A 17,964-nucleotide genomic window follows, 5' to 3' on the forward strand; every position below is an offset into this window, starting at 1 on the left:
TGACGGAGATGCAGGTTGACAGAGATGCAGGTTGACAGAGATGCAGGTTGACAGAAATGCAGGTTGACAGAGATGCAGGTTGACGGAGATGCAGGTTGACGGCTACCTTTGAAATGGTAATACTACTTGTGATTTAGTGACATTTGTATTATTTAATGAAGGGCTTGGTGGCCTGCCATTATTAAGAAATGAAAGATGAATTGTTTATTAGGCTAAATCAATCTAGGACGTATTTTACATACACTATAAATGGGACATGAATCAAGTGGGACTTTGTTTTCAACAACTAGTTTCATGTCGACATCAATATCGTTAACTCAATTATATTGACTATTGATTTATTTCCAACTAACTCACTCATTTTTTATTACTCTACAATTACTTAAATCATATAAATTGCCATGAATAAGCATTTCTAATATGGAGCTTGGAATGTCTGAACAATGGTTCTTTTGTCGTGAAGGAATATGGTTCCAGACCTGAGCCTTCTGGCAATTAAGAAAACGTTTGATCGCCTATGAACCGAAAATCCTAATCTGTTAATGTGATCGCCCTCTCTAATTTAATCTCAGTATGCCTTCCTCAATGGAGCCAATTCACACACGCTGAGGTCATATGTTGAAATACTCTCGGCCGCAGCGAGCGATAGAGAGGCCCTTCTGCTGGGCCAATCGTCTTCTGTGGATAAGCCCCCTCAGCCCCGTAGAGAGGCTCTTTAAAGTAGGTTGGTTTCCCTTTCAAAGGGGCCTGGAGAGAGGCAGGCCCTCTGTAACAAGGCAGGCCCTCTGTGCCACCCCACCCTTTGTCTCCTCCCTGCCCTGCTATAACTATGCTTTCCCCTGGTCTGTAATGGCTCAGGTTCTGCTGGGTCTCTGCCTGGTGCTGTGTTCCAGGCGTGTGTTGCTCTGTGTCCCCCCTGGCTGCGGAACTGAAGTGGAGCTGCTGTTTTAAACCTGCATCCGTCGGCCTCTCTCTTCCCATAACTCCTTTACCCTACCACTATTAGAATAGTGTCACCGTCCGTATTTTGATCGTAATAACACCACACACTCACACCCTCAGTCCAATAGAATCGGGTCTGGGTAGAACCAGCTTATAGAGTTATAGCTTTCTAGGTCTAAAATCTGCCAGCACACCAAGACAGGGCAATTACTTATGTCAATAATATGCATTATTATTCCTGTTTGCCAGACACAGATAAGTGAATATGCAGTAGGAGCGCAGCCAAAAGAGACAAGGTCCTTGAACTTAAAAGCACATTCCCAAGCAGAACCGCCTCCTGCTTTGGAATGAAAAGGAGACAATTCTAATATACTGCCTCTGCTCCGGCGCTGTAGCTTTATTGTCAGTGTGTAGTTTACTACGGGCTGGTGGATTCTTGTCAGCTAAGTCGTGCCCACCTCAGAGGACCAGACATGGCCGGCCAGCTCCATTATAGAACAACCCCCCCCCCCCCCCGTTTTATTCTCCTGTCTGTGTTATTTATTCACAACAATATCTTCTCTATCAGAGGACAGGGCTAATGCAGAGTTTTAATATGTTATTTACGCATAAAAAAAAGCAAACACTCTATGCGTGTAGACCGGAAGGGTGGGGGTGCAATGAATGGGCCGCTCCGCGCTCCCATCTTTTATATCAGAGTTTAACAATCTGGATTGTTAATAGAACCATTTATCATGGAGCGGTCATTTATTTGATGTGAACATGCAGGCAGCCCAGGTCTGGTCTCCTATCCCAGGGGTCTATGGAAATGGGGGGTGGCGTCGACGCGTGCATACATTGGACTCAAGTAGGAGTCACTTTGTTTAAAATGGGGGCCCAGGTGCACCGACCGACCAGCCTGGTCTCTGTCTGGTCCTGTTGATGATATTCCTGTGTGTGTGTGTGTGTGTATGTGTAGGGGGGGGGTGTGGGTGTGTGTGTGTGTGTGTGTGTGTGGGGGTGGGGGGGGGGGGGGGGGGGGGTGCTCTAGTTTGCTGCTCCTGTCCACAGTCTGTATTTTATATTGGAAGGTGATGTTAACTGGACCTATAAAAAGTCTGGAGTTCAACTTCTGGACTGCAGCCCACGTTGCTTATTGAAGCATGGCTGGCCTCACTTTCTGTGTGTGTGTGTGTGTGTTCATTGGTAACGGCTGGGCCTGGACACAGCACAGCTAACCCTCACCACTGGGCCGTGCACAGGGTTTTGGTTCCCTTTAATGAATTGAAATGAGCTCCTGTATTTCCTGTGACAGCCCGCATCTGTCTGGTTAGCGGTTATAAAGGCTGCCGGCCCGGGTAGACCGGGTATATAGGTTTATGGGGTTTCATGCATGACTTTTATGATTTCAAATCCGTTTCATAATTTGGAAGGCATTTACAGACGTCATACATTGTCGAAATTGTACTGAGATTTTCGGGAAGAGGTGAATATTTGCCTTATAATGTTATTCAACTCTTATTGATATGTGTTGATAAATATAATTTTGTTCTTTGAATATATAAAAAAAAGTTGTATGCTGGTGAAATATAGGAAGGTCTGTAACAGGGGCTGAGAAACCGGAAAAGGGCAACGTTTGTTTTGAAAGGATTAAGCTATTTGAATACCTTTCTCACCTCTCTATCCATGCTTACTAAACTAGGCCATAGGAGCCAGAGCTGGTGCTATTCTGCTGGTAATGTTTGATTCACTGGCTTTGGTGGCTGGTGACATACATCTTGCTGAGAGTGAGTTTGTCATTGGAGAGGGTGATTGATGTGGCGCGGCGAGCGCCTCTCGGCCCCCGGGTTTTCCCCTGCAACGCTCCGGCTCTTTCTGCTGAGTCGGGCCGCCCGTAGGGAGGATGCCAAGTACTTAGCACCTCCCAGTCTGGCCCCCTGGACCCGGGGCCAGGCCTAAACAGAGTCCCACAGCCCCCACAGGCCAGGCCTAAACAGGCTCAGAGAGTCCCACTGCGCCAGAGGAGAGAAGCGGAGAGGGAGAGGAGCGGAGAGGGAGAGGAGAGACCAGGGACAAAACAACGAGATATATTTTCCTCTGAGCCTGTTTCCTCTTACAGACGATGACTTATACCTATGTTATTCTTGAGGTAATGAACAGAGGTAATGATCAATGACGGACGGCACTGTTGTAGCTATCTTTACTGGGATAAACATTGCTGGCTGTTAAAATGCTTAGGTCCTATCATGCCTTAGTCGGTATGAAGGTGGCTAGAGCTAACAGTAACATTTTTTAGATTGGATCGGAGAAATGGAATCCCAGACCCTGGTCAATGGGTCCTCTGCTAGATGGATGTAGATGGAGGATGGGTCTGGGCTGTGTAAATAGTGTTTTAAAGAGAGGTGTGTTAGCGATAAGGACGCTTTCTTTATCACCTCCTTGATGTCTGGGCCTAGGGCTGGGGGCTGCCTGGCTACAGCAGGGAATAATTGATGGGGGCTGAGGCTGGATCGAGGATGTACGTGCCCCAGCCCCCGGCCCCCACCACTGGCCCCCTCTGCAGCAGCAGCACATGAGCTACTGGGGGACAGGCAGGGAGCACTCGGGGGTCAGGCCGCTGGCAGAGAAAAATGCGGCAGAAAAAGCCTCTGCGTCCCCCAGTCCACCTCTTCCTACTAGTCCAAAAGGACGGCCACTAATCTTCCTGAGAAGGGATTTTTTTTTCTTTTTTCTCTCTCTCTCTCTCTCTCTCTCTCTCTCTCTCTCTCTCTCTCTCTCTCTCTCTCTCTCTCTCTCTCTCTCTCTCTCTCTCTCTCTCTCTCTCTCTATCTCTCTCTCTCTCTATCTCTCTCTCTAAATGAGGCCTTCTCAGGGAGGGTTCCCAGGGCTTGGGAGAAGCGAGAGGGGAAACGAGGCCCCTGACACTGGGAGCTAAGGTTTACTTACAACTATCCAAAAAGTCGGATATAAAATGCGATTAACAGTGAACTGTAACATATACTGTGAATTTGAGAGAGGGATAAATAAACAGGAAGGCCTCCTGTATCGGTGGTGTCTAATATGAGCATGTATTGATGTCAGTGGAATGAATTACAGTTGCGCATTTTTAACTGGATTTCCTCTCGTTCCAGTTCGTTCATTTGTAGCTGCTGTGCTCTCAGGTAGTAGTGGCCTTAGTCTTTCAATAGAGCGTACAAGTCTTTCCACATGGAAACACTCGGTTGTTCTGAGGACAGAATAATCGGGCTTGGTAATGGGATTTCTTTCTGCACAAATACATTTCTGTGGGTTTCTTTGTAAACATTTAGCTAGTTGGCTTTCCAAGATGCCGTCTTCCTTCTCCCTTTTATCTGAACTTGGACTTGGGGGACTGGCTAGCCATGAAGATTAGGTAGACTAAGTAAAAACAGAAGTGTTTTCTTATTTTTTTTGTCCATTTACAGGCAGAGCAGTTGATTGCCCAGATCAATATCTACTTAAAATCTACTCTCTCTCTCTCTCTCTTTCTCTCTCTCTCTCTCTCTCTCTCTCTTTCAAGAAGTTGTTTCTTGTTGTGCTGGGATATGCTTGTGATTAGAGCGAGTTAAAAGTTTAAAGATGAATGGCCTAGATACTCAAGATATCAGATATATGTTACGTTGCGTGATTTTTGTCTCCCTCAAGCGAAACAGCTAATGGAAATAAAACCATAGCCACTGCAGCTGTACTGAATATCTACGACTGTGAATTCTTTCAAAAGGTGGGACCTCTGTCATTAAAATATCACTATACCTGGGTGACTATAGTAAACTATCAATCTAGGTATTGTTAGCTGAAGGCTTGGTTTTCCGGTTTATCACTCTGAATCAAGAGGAGATTTCTAGACCTTCTAAACAGTCCCTGTAATAAAGGGTATCAAACAATACTTGTCCCATTGGTGTACTTCTATTCCAAGTTCAAAGTCTAATGTAATAGTGAGCTTTGGGCAACAACGTCGAGAGACATGAATCTCTCAAATCCATTAGACTGAGTTAGCATGCACTGAGCACCAAAAACAACATGCTACATTCCTGGAGATTTACAAGTGTTGGAAGAGAGTTTGGGAGAGTTTGAGAGAGGTTGGGAGAAGTTGAGAGAGATTTGGGAGAGGTTGAGAGGTTTAGAGAGGTGAGAGAGGTTGAGAGAGAATTAGAGTGGTTGAGAGAGGTTTAGAGAGGTTGAGAGAGTTTGAGAGGGGTTTAGAGAGGTTGAGAGGGGTTTAGAGAGGTTTAGAGAGGTTGCGAGAGGTTTAGAGAGGTTGAGAGAGGTTGAGAGAGGTTTAGAGAGCGATATGTGGATGCTTCAGGGAATTAAGAGTCTAACTCCCCCACTTCTTTTTTCCCTTCCTCTTCAAGAAGCGGCATACCATTCCCAGCAGGTTCTGATTCAGCGCTGCTTTCCCTGCCGTGTGTTGTGTTCTTCTATGTTCAAATTACTCCTCAGCCCAGCCCAGCCCCAGGCTGCCACTGTTAGCTTACTGTCTGACAGTGTAGCCACAGGGCTTGTGGATTACCCAAACCATAATAAACAGATACAGGGGAGGGGAGACGATACATACACACAGACACACACACACTCACACACATACACTGGACCGGGCCGGCTAGCGTGGTGCACTCCTTGTGTAAACAGATCAGGGCGTGGGACCCTAGCGAGGGGCACACGGGTCATCTGGGCTCAAACCAGACTGACTAAAGTTCTCATAACGGACCTCAGCTTAGACACATCTGCCCTCTGCAGAATTAAAACACAACACGCGTGTGTGTCCGATTAGCTCGTAACCTCATACGGTAAACTGAGGTTCACTTTACCATGGCGCTGTGTGTTTATCTGGAACATGGAATCTTCACTGCAGTGGGCTGGGTCAGTTACCTCTCTCAGCCTCTCTCAACACGCTCCGCATGTTCAGTAGTTAACTGTTAGGGTCAGGACTGGAGCACCAGGCAACAGGACAGCAGATGTACTCATGTGGTACTGATCTGTGATACTCACCCATCCAAAAAAGAACACACCAAGAGTTATTGAGCATTGCAAATCACTGTGGCTGCAGCAACAGTCTGTGTTTTCAGGCGCTTTCGTCGTGTGCGCGCGCACGCTCGCCCTGCTGCACACAGTGCTCATTTGCATGATGAGGGGATGATAAACGGGTAAAGGGGAGGAGAAGAAGAAGCGAGTGAGAGGGAGGGAGGAGAGGAGGAGACGAGAGGACAGCCTTGGGTGAGTCCTGACTGGGCCGTGCGAGACACCATCAGAGTATTTGTGTTGTGGTGTAATATTGCTTTTGTGTTTCTCTCTCCCTCTGTTTTTCTTCACTCGATCGTGTTGTGTTGTGTAGACATTACCCTGCCAAGAGTAGTCTGGCTGGCAGCCAGTTGTCGCTGGGCTCCAGGTGAACCCTCCCTCCCTCCATTAGTCAGTCAGGCAAGCCTCACCCTGCTGGGGGAGACGAGTAGAGGAGACTCCCAGGCGTCTTGGCTCTGTGAGGGCCGTCACGGCTGTGCCAAACCCCCAAAACAAGCTCCCGTCCTCCCACATCATTCTTCCTGGTGGTGCTGGTAGGATCAGTCTGACAATGCTAAGTGTGGAGTAGATCCGTTTACACCTTCATGCACCCTACAAACATTGAGGTTTATACAGTACAGGGAGGGGAGGAAGTCCTTCATGAGTAAACATAAATAGAGACATGTATCACATTAATGCAAGTAATGAATTAGGGATCCCTCCATTTTGTTAATTGGACCTGAAATAGTTTCAATTCACTTGATAACTAGGTACTTTGAATAGCTTGTGGCTTGAGCCAAGTCGTTGATTAAATCCCCCAATTATTTTTCTAAAATGAAAATGAACAAATAAGAAATGCTTATTCATTTAGGCAATGATAATAAAGGCCCAAAGAGTTGATGCGGAAATATTGCCCATTCCAGCATGGGCCCGTTCCTAACTCCATCTGACAAAAGAGAGAGAGAAGGAGGAGGGAAATAGAAGGAAGGTGGCGGCAGGACATGAGAAATCTGTGGGCTGAAGCAGAGAGGCAGAGAGAGAGACACGGGAGACTGGATGGGTGGGTGTGGAGCAGGGTGGCAAGTCGGAGGGGGTTCCGTTTGGATCAACAATGAGACCCTCTCACATCTATTCAGGCCTCCTGCTTCAGTTGTCCATCATAATGACATGTGATTTTGTTTGGATTTAAGACTGGTTAGTGGTAACACCAGCGTTTCCCATGCGTATTCAGCCCCATACAGTGAGGAAAATGTAGCTTCTATGAGGCAATTTGTCTTTGTAATGTTATCAAAAAGGAAAATATGAGCTATGAGGTGGGATATTGGTGGGACATTTATCATCAACTCCTAGCCACTTCAGTTCCCTCAAACTCCTTTTTTGAGGCATTACCATTCATAGGAAAATAAATATTGTAGCAAAGAAATGTGGGGGGACCTTTTTTATACAAAATAATAATAATTTGTCCCCTTTTGTGTTTCAGTTGCAATATTTAACTGCTTTAGTAGTAGTGCAATAAAGTTGAATTGTTATCACACTGCTTAAAGGGATTTGAAATAAGAGAAGGCGGACTAATTGCCTTGTAACTACGGAGACAAACAGCTGGAGATGAAGCAATATCATCTCGTTAAGACTGTCAAGAGTTTAATACGCAACTCAAAGCTCAAACGAGGATAAAACACCACAGCAGTGTATTTGTCCGCTAATTATGAATCATTACAAAAAAATACCAGGTTACGGTACATTTATGGATTTGAAATAAAATATTAAACTGTGAAACCTTAGGTGTTCCAACAAACGGTCTCGTATTTTTGTATTGTTTTACTGTAAAACCTATAACACGTCCAGTCCACACATCACCAGTGGCCCATGGCCAACTGCTAATGACTATAAACAAGTGCAGGTGGTTAAATTCCCTGATTGAGCCGTATTTTCCCTCATAAGCACAGTGAAGTCAATGGGCCCCTATTAGCAAGCCGTATTCTCTCTCTGAAAGAACCAGAGAGATTTAAAAAGACTCTAAAAGGAGTAGTTGGAGTAGGAATCCAGACCAAATCCAAATGCATATTTACTATACATTTATTGAGCATACAATTCAATACAATTCAACGCTCTCACATGCGTGTATAATGTACACTGATAATGCGAAAGCAATCATCAAATAGTTGAGTTAATCAATCGAGCTATAGTCCATAAAACACAGAACAGGAACACCCTTGCAAGTATTGGAACTTCAAGTCAGTCAGTCTCCAAAATTACAGCTAGACCCCAGTAGAGCTGGGAAGTCCCACCAACCTCCAGTGGAACTGACAAAACTAGGCCCAACGAAGGTGACCGTATTCCCCTCCAGTAATGAACGTCTCTTCCCCTCAGGGTTGACGAAAGACCTGCCTCTCAATGAGACCCTTTGTACTTCCCCCAAATGGGGGTTTCTCTCTCTCCCTCTCCCTCTCCCTCTCCTCTCCTCCTCCCATCACTGCCACTTCTCCTGATCCCCCATCATCAGTCTGCCTGCCTAAAAAAAAGGCCTGGGACGAGAAGGGAAGGGGAAGGGGAAGGAGATTCCAATGAGAACAGAACAGACATGGAGAAAATCTAAATACTCAGTGGCCCTTGAGTGAAGAGGCAGGGAGGGCAAACCGAGGCAGAGGGGCATCCCAAAAGGCAGCATTTTCCCTATTTAGTGCACTACTTTTGACCAGGGACCATAGGGTAGTAGGGTGCCATCTGAGTCGCACAAAGGGTTTCCATTGACGGCGGTGAAGTGGGGGATGTAGAAAGTCAGAAGGTGAAAGGAGACTAAATAGTGAGAGATTGATCTGTTTTCACTAGCTAATGACTTGGCTAGCAGTCCTGCAGATTTCACTGAACAACGTGCTAAAAACAGGGGAGGGATGGATGGACCTTTTCTACATTGGCTTGAGTTTAAGATCATTTACCGATACGCATATTTAACAAAATAATTTGACCAACAAAATCTGTCTGATTTAACTTACTTCATAGGCTAGCTTTTTCATTTAAATATTATCTCTACCCCATGTGGTTGGAACTCAACTAAAAACACAGCGGGAACACATTTTGGAAAAACTCGTCTCTGTGCTGTGGGTGTCATGACACATTTCTCATTGAAGGCAAAACTCAATCATAGCTGACAACCTGTCAGCTCTATTACCTTGTAGTGGTTGGAGGTTGTAGTTGTACAGAGCCGACCCAGCGTCTGGAGTGTAACCAGAGCAGAACTGATGGTCCCGCACAGCAGCACTCTCTCTGCTTTGGCCCCATAGTCATGCACACGCAGGCACGCACGCACGCACACACGCACGCACACACGCACGCACGCACACACACGCGCACACACACGCACACACACGCACACACACACACACACACACACACACACACACACACACACACACACACACACACACACACACACACACACACACACACACACACACACACACACAGGTGGGATGCAGCAAGCAGGGTTTAGGGAGCCTCGCTCTCCACCCCAGCAGGACCCATGCCCATTCCTCTCTCAAATTATACTGGAATCACTGAGCTCTACGCCATGTAATTATGAGAGCCTAGTACCCAGGCTTGGTAAGATTGGTAAGATTGGTAAGATTGATAGTAACTGAGTCTAAGGACAATTCACAATCAGGGTCTCAGTTGGTAAAAACCTTCACTGTTATGTTCTTTCTTTTGAGAGTGCAGCTCGAGATTATAGTGTTATTTGGAAAACTTGGATGAGGTTACTCCGTTGTGGCCCTTTCCTGCAGTCAATGACCAAAAGCGCCCTCTTTGGCCTCATGGGTAGAATGTTATTCATATTTTTCATAATTTCATAATTATAAAGATTTTTCTGTTTAAAGAACGAAAATCCAGTGTTCCTATGTCAAACCGTTTTGTTATATTTCAGCCTTCTGTGATGTATATAAAGTATACTATTGGGATGCAAACTCAACTCTATATCTGACATGGTACAAGTGTCTTCTTTGTTTAAGCCCATAACCATGTGTGTGAGGTGTATACTTCTGTTTCAAAGTAGATTTGTTTAAGACTACCAAGAAACACTCTGATCCTGATTCAGCCCACTGCAGTGAAAGGTTAAAGCCCGAGCAGCAAAATTCTAAGTGTCTTTTATTTGACTATTGGATTATACATGTCGTTAATGTTCTTTCTGTAAGTATGTATGTTAATTGAGGTATACGACAAATGGATGAAATGAGTGTAGTGTTTGTTGTTACTGTCTCTGATGCTCTCAGTAGGCCAATGGTCCTTCTGTAAACGAATTGTTGGTGTAACATGCTTCGTCTTCCACCCGATGCTTGAGCGTCTACACACTAATTAACTAGCTAAGCAGGCCCAGACTAGAATAAGGTCACAAATCACGTTGTTCATTTATCCTTTTCTAATGAAGGAATTTCACAAGTCATGGATACATGGTCTAATTATAATTACTGAAGGAAGAGGTTTTCAACAATGTCTCACTTTAATGACCACACAATGACACAGTCTATCATACTGTATAGCTTGTCTCGTGGGCAATGGATGGTCATTGTGTTGTTTGCCTCGTGATCTCAAAGCATTACCCTTTAGTTCAGGGTTAGGCAACCCTGCGGCACTTCATGTTTTTGATTTAACAGACCAGGTGTGTTGATTTAACCGACCAGACCAGGTGTGTTGAATTTAGGCAATCACTGAACTGATCAATTAGCTCAGTTGGTCAGGTGTGATGCGTAGTTGAAACAAAAGCCTGCAGTACCCACAACACTTCAGGAACAAGGTTGCCTACCGCTGCTTTAGTCGACTGCTTAATAAAACAACAATTCAAAACTGTGATTTTTCCACTGATTGTATTCCTTGTTAAAATATCCCTTATCTGATTGTGAGTTGTTGAGATCTCTGTTAATCTTATACTCGGTTAGATGTTAGAGGTTTGAGTTCCGTGTTTGACTGTGTACTCTTCTCTCTTTGTGTGGGCAGCGACTTTCACAGACTAAGCACTTTATCATTACACACTGCTCTATTTGCCTGGGTTTTTGTGCCCCTGCCATTGGTATTCAGCCCCTGAATTACGGGGGTCAGGGGTGTCCTATTGGGGATGTGTAAGAGAGGGAGAGAGAGAGAGGGTTGGCTGGAGAGGGTGGTGGAGTCAAGTCACTGCAGCAGTCTTAATAAAAGACTGGCCCCAGCCTCATCCAGGCCCATCAGCCGACGACGGGCGTATTGTTGCAAGTGTGCACAGGGCTTGTTCAACAATATTTGCCAGAGCTTTAAAGGGGTTTTGAATAGTCTAGTGTGTGTGACCAAAGGAAAGCTAGGTGGGATGTAGCTTACTGACGCACAGAGACAAGCAGCTGCTACTGCAGCCAGACTACAGAACATGTCAAGGGATGTGACTGAAGTTCTTGGCCAGGGGTCTGAGACTAGAGTGGAGATATCCTCCTGGCTGAGCTCTGTTGGCTGTTGCAATGTGTGGCCTGGCCTGCTGCTTAGTGCGGAAGTGGGGAGCGACAGCAGTGAGCGCGACACAGGCAGAGCTGGAGCAAAAATGGAGCAGGCTCCCGTCGCAACGTCGAAAGAAAGGGGGGTGAAAGAAAGGCAGTGGAGGAGCAGGGTCAGGGGAGTGATATTTGGTCCTAGTCAGAAACACTGGTCTGGGATTCACAGGCGTGTGAGGCTACAGGCTTCACAGACTCCTGCCGTCATCTCTCCATAAAAAGCCTGGCTGTATTGTGTTTTTTTTCATGTTCATGCAAACTCTTTTGTGGTGCTTTTCACGTTAGGGATAAAATACTTGAGTAGAAAATGTTTTGGCATTGGTCATCTTTAAATGAAACAACAGCCGTTCCTCATTAACTGTTGTGATAACAACAGCTGACGTGTGGTGCAGGCGAACCTCTTTTTAGTGCCAATAAAATAGTACGTTTAGGGTCTTCATGTTTTTAACAGAGTTTTGTTTCTCATTAACATTGTGTGTTTATTGTCTTTACTCTGTGCTGTTTGTTTGAAAACGTTCCGCGAGGGCATTAACTCTCTTTATTCTCCTGTTCCTTATCAAGGTCGTTGTTATGAACTTGGGAAGTTTCCATTCTATGTTCAGTTACGTTCATACCTTCTAATTGTAAACTTGTGTGATGTTCTTCTGCTGAGGGGAGAGCAGAGGACAGCACCGGGCGGAGATCTAGGAGGGGCAGCCAGCTGATCTCTGGACCGTAATCAAATTATTTGGGCATCACGCGCCCCGTCCCGGGGGTACCAGCGGGAGTTGCGCTATAGGGTGATCTGGGAACGCAGAGAGTCAGAGGGGTCAGGGCCACAGATCGGTATCTGTACCTGCCATGCACACTAGGGGCCTCTGGGACCCGGCCGGCGCCCCACAGAGCACAGTGCAGGGACAGAACTTGTGTGAGTCAGCATTCCAAGAACATTCCTCTCACTTTGTAGTCTGACAACATGACGGACAGGCCCGTCCCCACGACACAGGAAATGGCCCAACTCCAGCAGGTCTGCACAATGCCACAGAGTATTGTGATTTAAGAGGAGTGGTTATTTGAGGGTATATGCTTTGTCTCAAGATGGCTAACGCTTGTTTTTTTTACCTTTCCTCTATCTGGTGTCTGAGCTTTATTTAGTTTTAGAGACTAGCAAAAAAAAAAATGCAAGCTCTGGTGAAAAACATATGGCTTAAGAAATGCAGTTGTGTCCTAGAATAAGGATGGTAACTTGACTGATTGATCGTATTAAGTCATTGCTTTTCAATTGAAAAGACGATTTAGTCCTTCAGCCACAGTGCATAGAGTTACTGTAGTGTTCAGTAATGCAGTCTTCTAGCGGTGTTCTACCACAGAGTGGGCCTTTAAAGCTGTTGTGTGAGTGACTCATGCTTGAGTCATATTCCCCCTCTGAAGTGTTCGTCACGGAAACATGCCCGGGGTTCTGTTTCAATTGACCGAAAACACCATAAAGCAAAGCACACCTGACATTCAAAACGCCAGCAGACAGGCAGGCAGGCGGCACAACAATAATGCTCCACAGCTGTTTCAAACACAACGTGGTAAAACAGAGGAGCGTTGCTGCTGTAACTAACTGACTCCCATCCCCTCAGCAGATCACTGTCTGTCTTCTCCATAGTCTGCAGCAGTGGATCTATCTGACCGGCCTCTGTGTGTCTTTCTGCCCTGTGTGTGGGACAGGAGTTCTCCACCATGGTGATGTTTTGTCACCAGAAAAATAGCCCTCTTTGTGTGACTGCGTAGGGTGGTTGAGTGGGTGCAAACCAAAACAGGCTCATTAAAAGTGTAGGCCAAGTTAATGCACCATTCATAATGGTTGGGGGTGAATTACGGGAGGGGATAATAGGGGAGGGAGTGGTTGAGGGGTCGAGGAGGGACAGGAAACAAAGAGTAGCCAGGACTGGGTCACCTAAACACGACGGAGCGAAGCGGCTCCCAACACCCACACCATGATGTGGCCACACTCAACACACCTATTCCGAAAAAGTGACTTTACTGTGAGAACGGAGGATATTGATCTTTCACAATGGAAACTCACATTGACAGTTGTTCATAAGTATGACAAAACACATCAGTAATGTTTTTTTACCTGACCTAGTCGCCTGTTTTTAAACATAAGACTCGGATTACTTTGTATAAGCCCGCTAGAATCAATCACACATGAAAGTGACTGCAAGCTGCTATTTTAATTCCACAAGCGTACATATTAGTCACTAATTCCATCCCTTACGGATGCCTGCTATTACATTTCTCACATGTCAACAAAAGACTTCACCACTCGGGGGGACGTTGTATGTAGCGTAGCCCTGAGAGAGCCCTGAGGCAGGCAGAAGAGGCAGCATGGGCGTCCTGAGCCAGTCAACTCAGTGGACCAGTTGGGGGATTGACCAACCCTGAGCAGGGTTTATTCTATCACCCAGACAGGTCTATTGTTCACACGCAGCGGGGGAGAACAAAAGGCGAGCGCTCTGGAGAGTTCAGGAGGCTGCATGTGTTCACCTGATTCACTGACTGGGTCCAATCCCCCCATGGGGGAAGCAGTGTTGGAATGTCCCGGTGCTTAGGCCCTCACATCTATTAGTCTTTGGGTGATAACATTTGTTTTTACATCTGGTGGAGCACCGCAGCAGGCCCTCTCACTTTCTCATAGTCACACACACACCCTTCCACACATACACACACACACACACACACACACACACACACACACACACATGCAGAAACACTGGGTTCTAATGGGACCATACTGTACATTGCATTGCCTGAACTGGACTGGCCTGGAGGACTAAACACATTTGATGGTGAAAAAACTATCTTTTTTAAAAAAACGTTCCAACTCTTCATGCTATTTCACACAGAGATCCACTCAGGGACATTCCCACAATTATACGGAGTGGAATCCTTTCTGTGTCTGTCTTTAAGTCAGAATATACTTTCATCAGGTGTTGACAGTCCTATTGCTTTTCTGTTATACAGGCAAAAATAACATCCCTCTTGTTTCAGGTCCAAACTGATCCCAGATCTGGATGGCGTAATGGGCTCACTGGGATTAATGGATATCCTGGGAGGAGAGACCTCAGCAGTGAAATGAAAAGCTTTTCTGTCTTACTAGCAGAATGACAGGGGAAATTAGCCTCACTCAGACAGGAAATACCTCCAGTACAATCTGCCTGGGGTCCTAACTACAAAACCCCATGCCAACTGCTGCTACACACAGGGCCTCGTGCTGCACGGCACTCTGGGAGATGGCAGGGGAACAAGCGGCTTTAGATTTTCAGATTGGCTTTCGGAATAGCTCTCAGTAGCCTCTCAATTTAAAAGCTTTGAAAATACAAATGTGATTATAAAGAATTACACCAAAAGCTCCACACCAAAAGCTCCACACCAAAAGCTCCACACCAAAAGCTCCACACCAAAAGCTCCACCGTCCTTCCTGTTACTGGTCAACTTGAATTGTTAACTTCAGTGTAATATTTACGGTACCCCACCATGAGCTGCGGGACAGGGATTGGAGGGGGAAGGTATCAGAATTCGTCAGCTAGGTCCTGAGCCACCTACCAATAACCTCCATGCATCACTGTGCAGAAGGTGAGCATGCTGCGTCGTGCTGGTGGCTGCCTGGCTGGCATTAACAAACATCCCGACGGGCCGCCTCTGTCCTCCACCACGGCCCCGCGACAAGCACCGTGTTGTTAGCATGCTGTTTGTGTAATTTAGGTACTTAACGACCGCAAGGGTCTCCCAGAGACTGATTAGACCGTGGATGTAATCACCCAGCAGCATCACACCGTCGCTACAGCTCTGATTTATCACCCCGCCGCCTAATAGCGCTGCTTAACACACAGGTTTGTCCCGATTAAGTAATTACCTTAAACCAGAAGTTTATTATCTGTACGACTGAGCCCGGTGATAAAAAAGGAGGCTGTCGAGAAAAGCCAAGGAAGATTGTGTACCTGGTTGAATGAGGGACATAATTCACATACAATGAATTAAATATGGCGCTGCCGCGGCTGTCAGAGTGCTACCCTGCTAACATTCATTTTACCCCACTGGAACACTTTACAGGGGGCGGGTGGGATTACACCTCAGTGAAGGGTGTAGGTACCGGCTGAATGGAGGCCCATTAGATCTGCGAATTAAAACAAGGTCCTTGTTCATCTCAAACAAAAGGGGGAATTATTTTTTTTTGAGCTCTGAAAATAACACCCGAAAACGAGTGACTGTTTTACGGAAAAGACTGTATATCAGCTGATTAAGGGTGTTGTGTGAAGTGGAGCCTTGATAAGGTTGGATCTCAGTCTGGCAATCGGAGTATTCTCTTTCCGTGGTGTGGGATGTTACTAAAAGGAGGGGGAACTAAATAACGAAGCTGGGACTGTTTATGAATGATGCACCATTCTTCTCCTCTTCTTCTCCTCATTGTATACAGCCCTGTCGGTGGTGGATGGCTGTGAGCCAGAAATAGCCAGCGCTTCCTGCCTCCTCACGCTTCTCTAAGCTCCTCTCCTGCTTCCTAGTCTGATCCCTCTAGCAACGCTAAAATAGAAACAGTCTTCCAACAGCCCTGTCCTTTCAGCACTTTATAAACAGTCCCTTCTGACTCGATGGGACGCTGCCCAGTATCTATGACCTGTCAAGTGAAATGTGCAACTCTGTAACTTCTGTATTTGCAAACAAGGAAACGGTCTTCGTGACACATATCCCGTGACCTTTACTACTGCTGCCTAGCGGTTTGACTTCTCACTGTTTGTTTGTCCGAGGTACTTTAATGCTGGTTGTGATGTAAAGCAGGTCCCCTCTCGCCGGCTTTCATACAGGGATGTTTAGAAAGAGCTCCAAGTCTTCCCAAAAATGGGAAGCTCCACTACAACGAAGCCTTTTCAAAAAGGCCAACAGTTGTGGTCGCTACAGAAACCACTCTGTGGTGGTGGGTGGACAGAAAAGCTCCTATTTCAGCCCAGATTACCAGAGGTCTTCTCTGTGAATGCTAGTATAAGACGTTTGGCCTGGCTCCTCTCCGCCCACATTGCCCTCTGACCTCTTGGTCCTTAGCTTATACAAACTCTGCCCTCACTATACAAAGAACTTGTTCAGCTCCTCGGGAGTGACCTGCCTGCCCAGCACCCTCTCCATTAAAGAGGTGTGGTCAGGAGAGAGACAGAGGGGGACTTTAGCTTCTAAACTCCTCACTGAATTCCATTTGATCACCCTCAGGCCAGAGTCATCGAGGGTTGCTTTCGAAATCGCTGCTGTGAAACACAGCAATGCTGTTGCAGTTGACGCAGCGTAGCGTTCACTTCAACAGGTTCTGGATGGAGAATCTCAGCCAGGGAGTTTCTTGTAAAACATAAATTAGGACCAGCTGCTGTGGGGTGCGGCCTGCAGAGGGATGCCTCCTGTTGGTTTGGATCCTGGACCGACCGGTGCCTCAGTATGGGGGGGGGGAGTTCCCAGTTGGAGACCGGCCTTCTCCTTGACCGTCTGCTTTGGGGCCCTCAAATTTGTCTTGAAATGCCTTACATCAAAATGTTTTATAAAAAATGAATTAAGCCTCATAAAAGCTACATTTAATTTCTTGTTTTTTTTCCAATTTTCCATGCGTGGCCAGCTGTGCTCTCTTGTGTTTCCGGGCATAAATAACACAATTCCTGTGTCCCTGGGTCTGGTTTTGGTTAAGAGACTGTAAAGCTGTTTTTAAAGCATTCCCGTTTCATGCTAACCCTAATACAGTAACATGCCATTGAAAAGTACCTTAAAATGATATGCGTGTCTTACACAAAAGTTAGCGCATCAGGTCTCTACCAACAGCCTTGCTGAGAAAGGGGCTTCAATTACAAAGCATTTACTATATTTTGTAAATGTACTAATATATCTTTTTTTTCTTTTCTTTTTTTTATCCCCTTTTCTCCCCAATTTTCGTAGTATCCAATCGCTAGTAATTACAATCTTGTCTCATCGCTACAACTCCCGTACGGGCTCAGGAGAGACGAAGGTCGAAAGCTACGCGTCCTCCGAAGCACAATCCAACCAAGCCGCACTGCTTCTTTAACACAGCGCGCCTCCAACCCGGAAGCCAGCCGCACCAATGTGTCGGAGGAAACACCGTGCACCTGGCCCCCTTGGTTAGCGCGCACTGCGCCCGGCCCGCCACAGGAGTCGCTGGAGCGCGATGAGACAAGGATATCCCTACCGGCCAAACCCTCCCTAACCCGGACGACGCTAGGCCAATTGTGCGTCGCCCCACGGACATCCCGGTCGCGGCCGGCTGCGACAGAGCCTGGGCGCGAACCCAGAGACTCTGGTGGCGCAGCTAGCACTGCGATGCAGTGCCCTAGACCACTGCGCCACCCGGGAGGCCCGTACTAATATATCTTAAGTAAATTAAACTAGAATGGATTTAATGTGTGTTTCATTGGGCTCTGACTCTGAGCCTGTAATCCTGTATAACCCTGAATAATGATTTCTCTCACAGCTAAATAATACTGTGGCATTTCGGGAATTTGAT

The 17,964-nt window shown here is 46.3% G+C and overlaps 1 protein-coding gene across 1 annotated transcript in view; it reads left to right on the forward strand.

Annotated features, from left to right (window-relative positions):
* The window catches only part of LOC129859587 (zinc finger protein GLI2-like), an 80,528-nt gene that overhangs the window by 16,318 nt on the left and 46,246 nt on the right, over nucleotides 1–17,964 (forward strand). The window lies entirely within an intron of this gene.

Source organism: Salvelinus fontinalis, chromosome 7 (assembly GCF_029448725.1).
Source record: "Salvelinus fontinalis isolate EN_2023a chromosome 7, ASM2944872v1, whole genome shotgun sequence".
In the NCBI taxonomy this organism is placed as follows: domain Eukaryota; kingdom Metazoa; phylum Chordata; class Actinopteri; order Salmoniformes; family Salmonidae; genus Salvelinus; species Salvelinus fontinalis.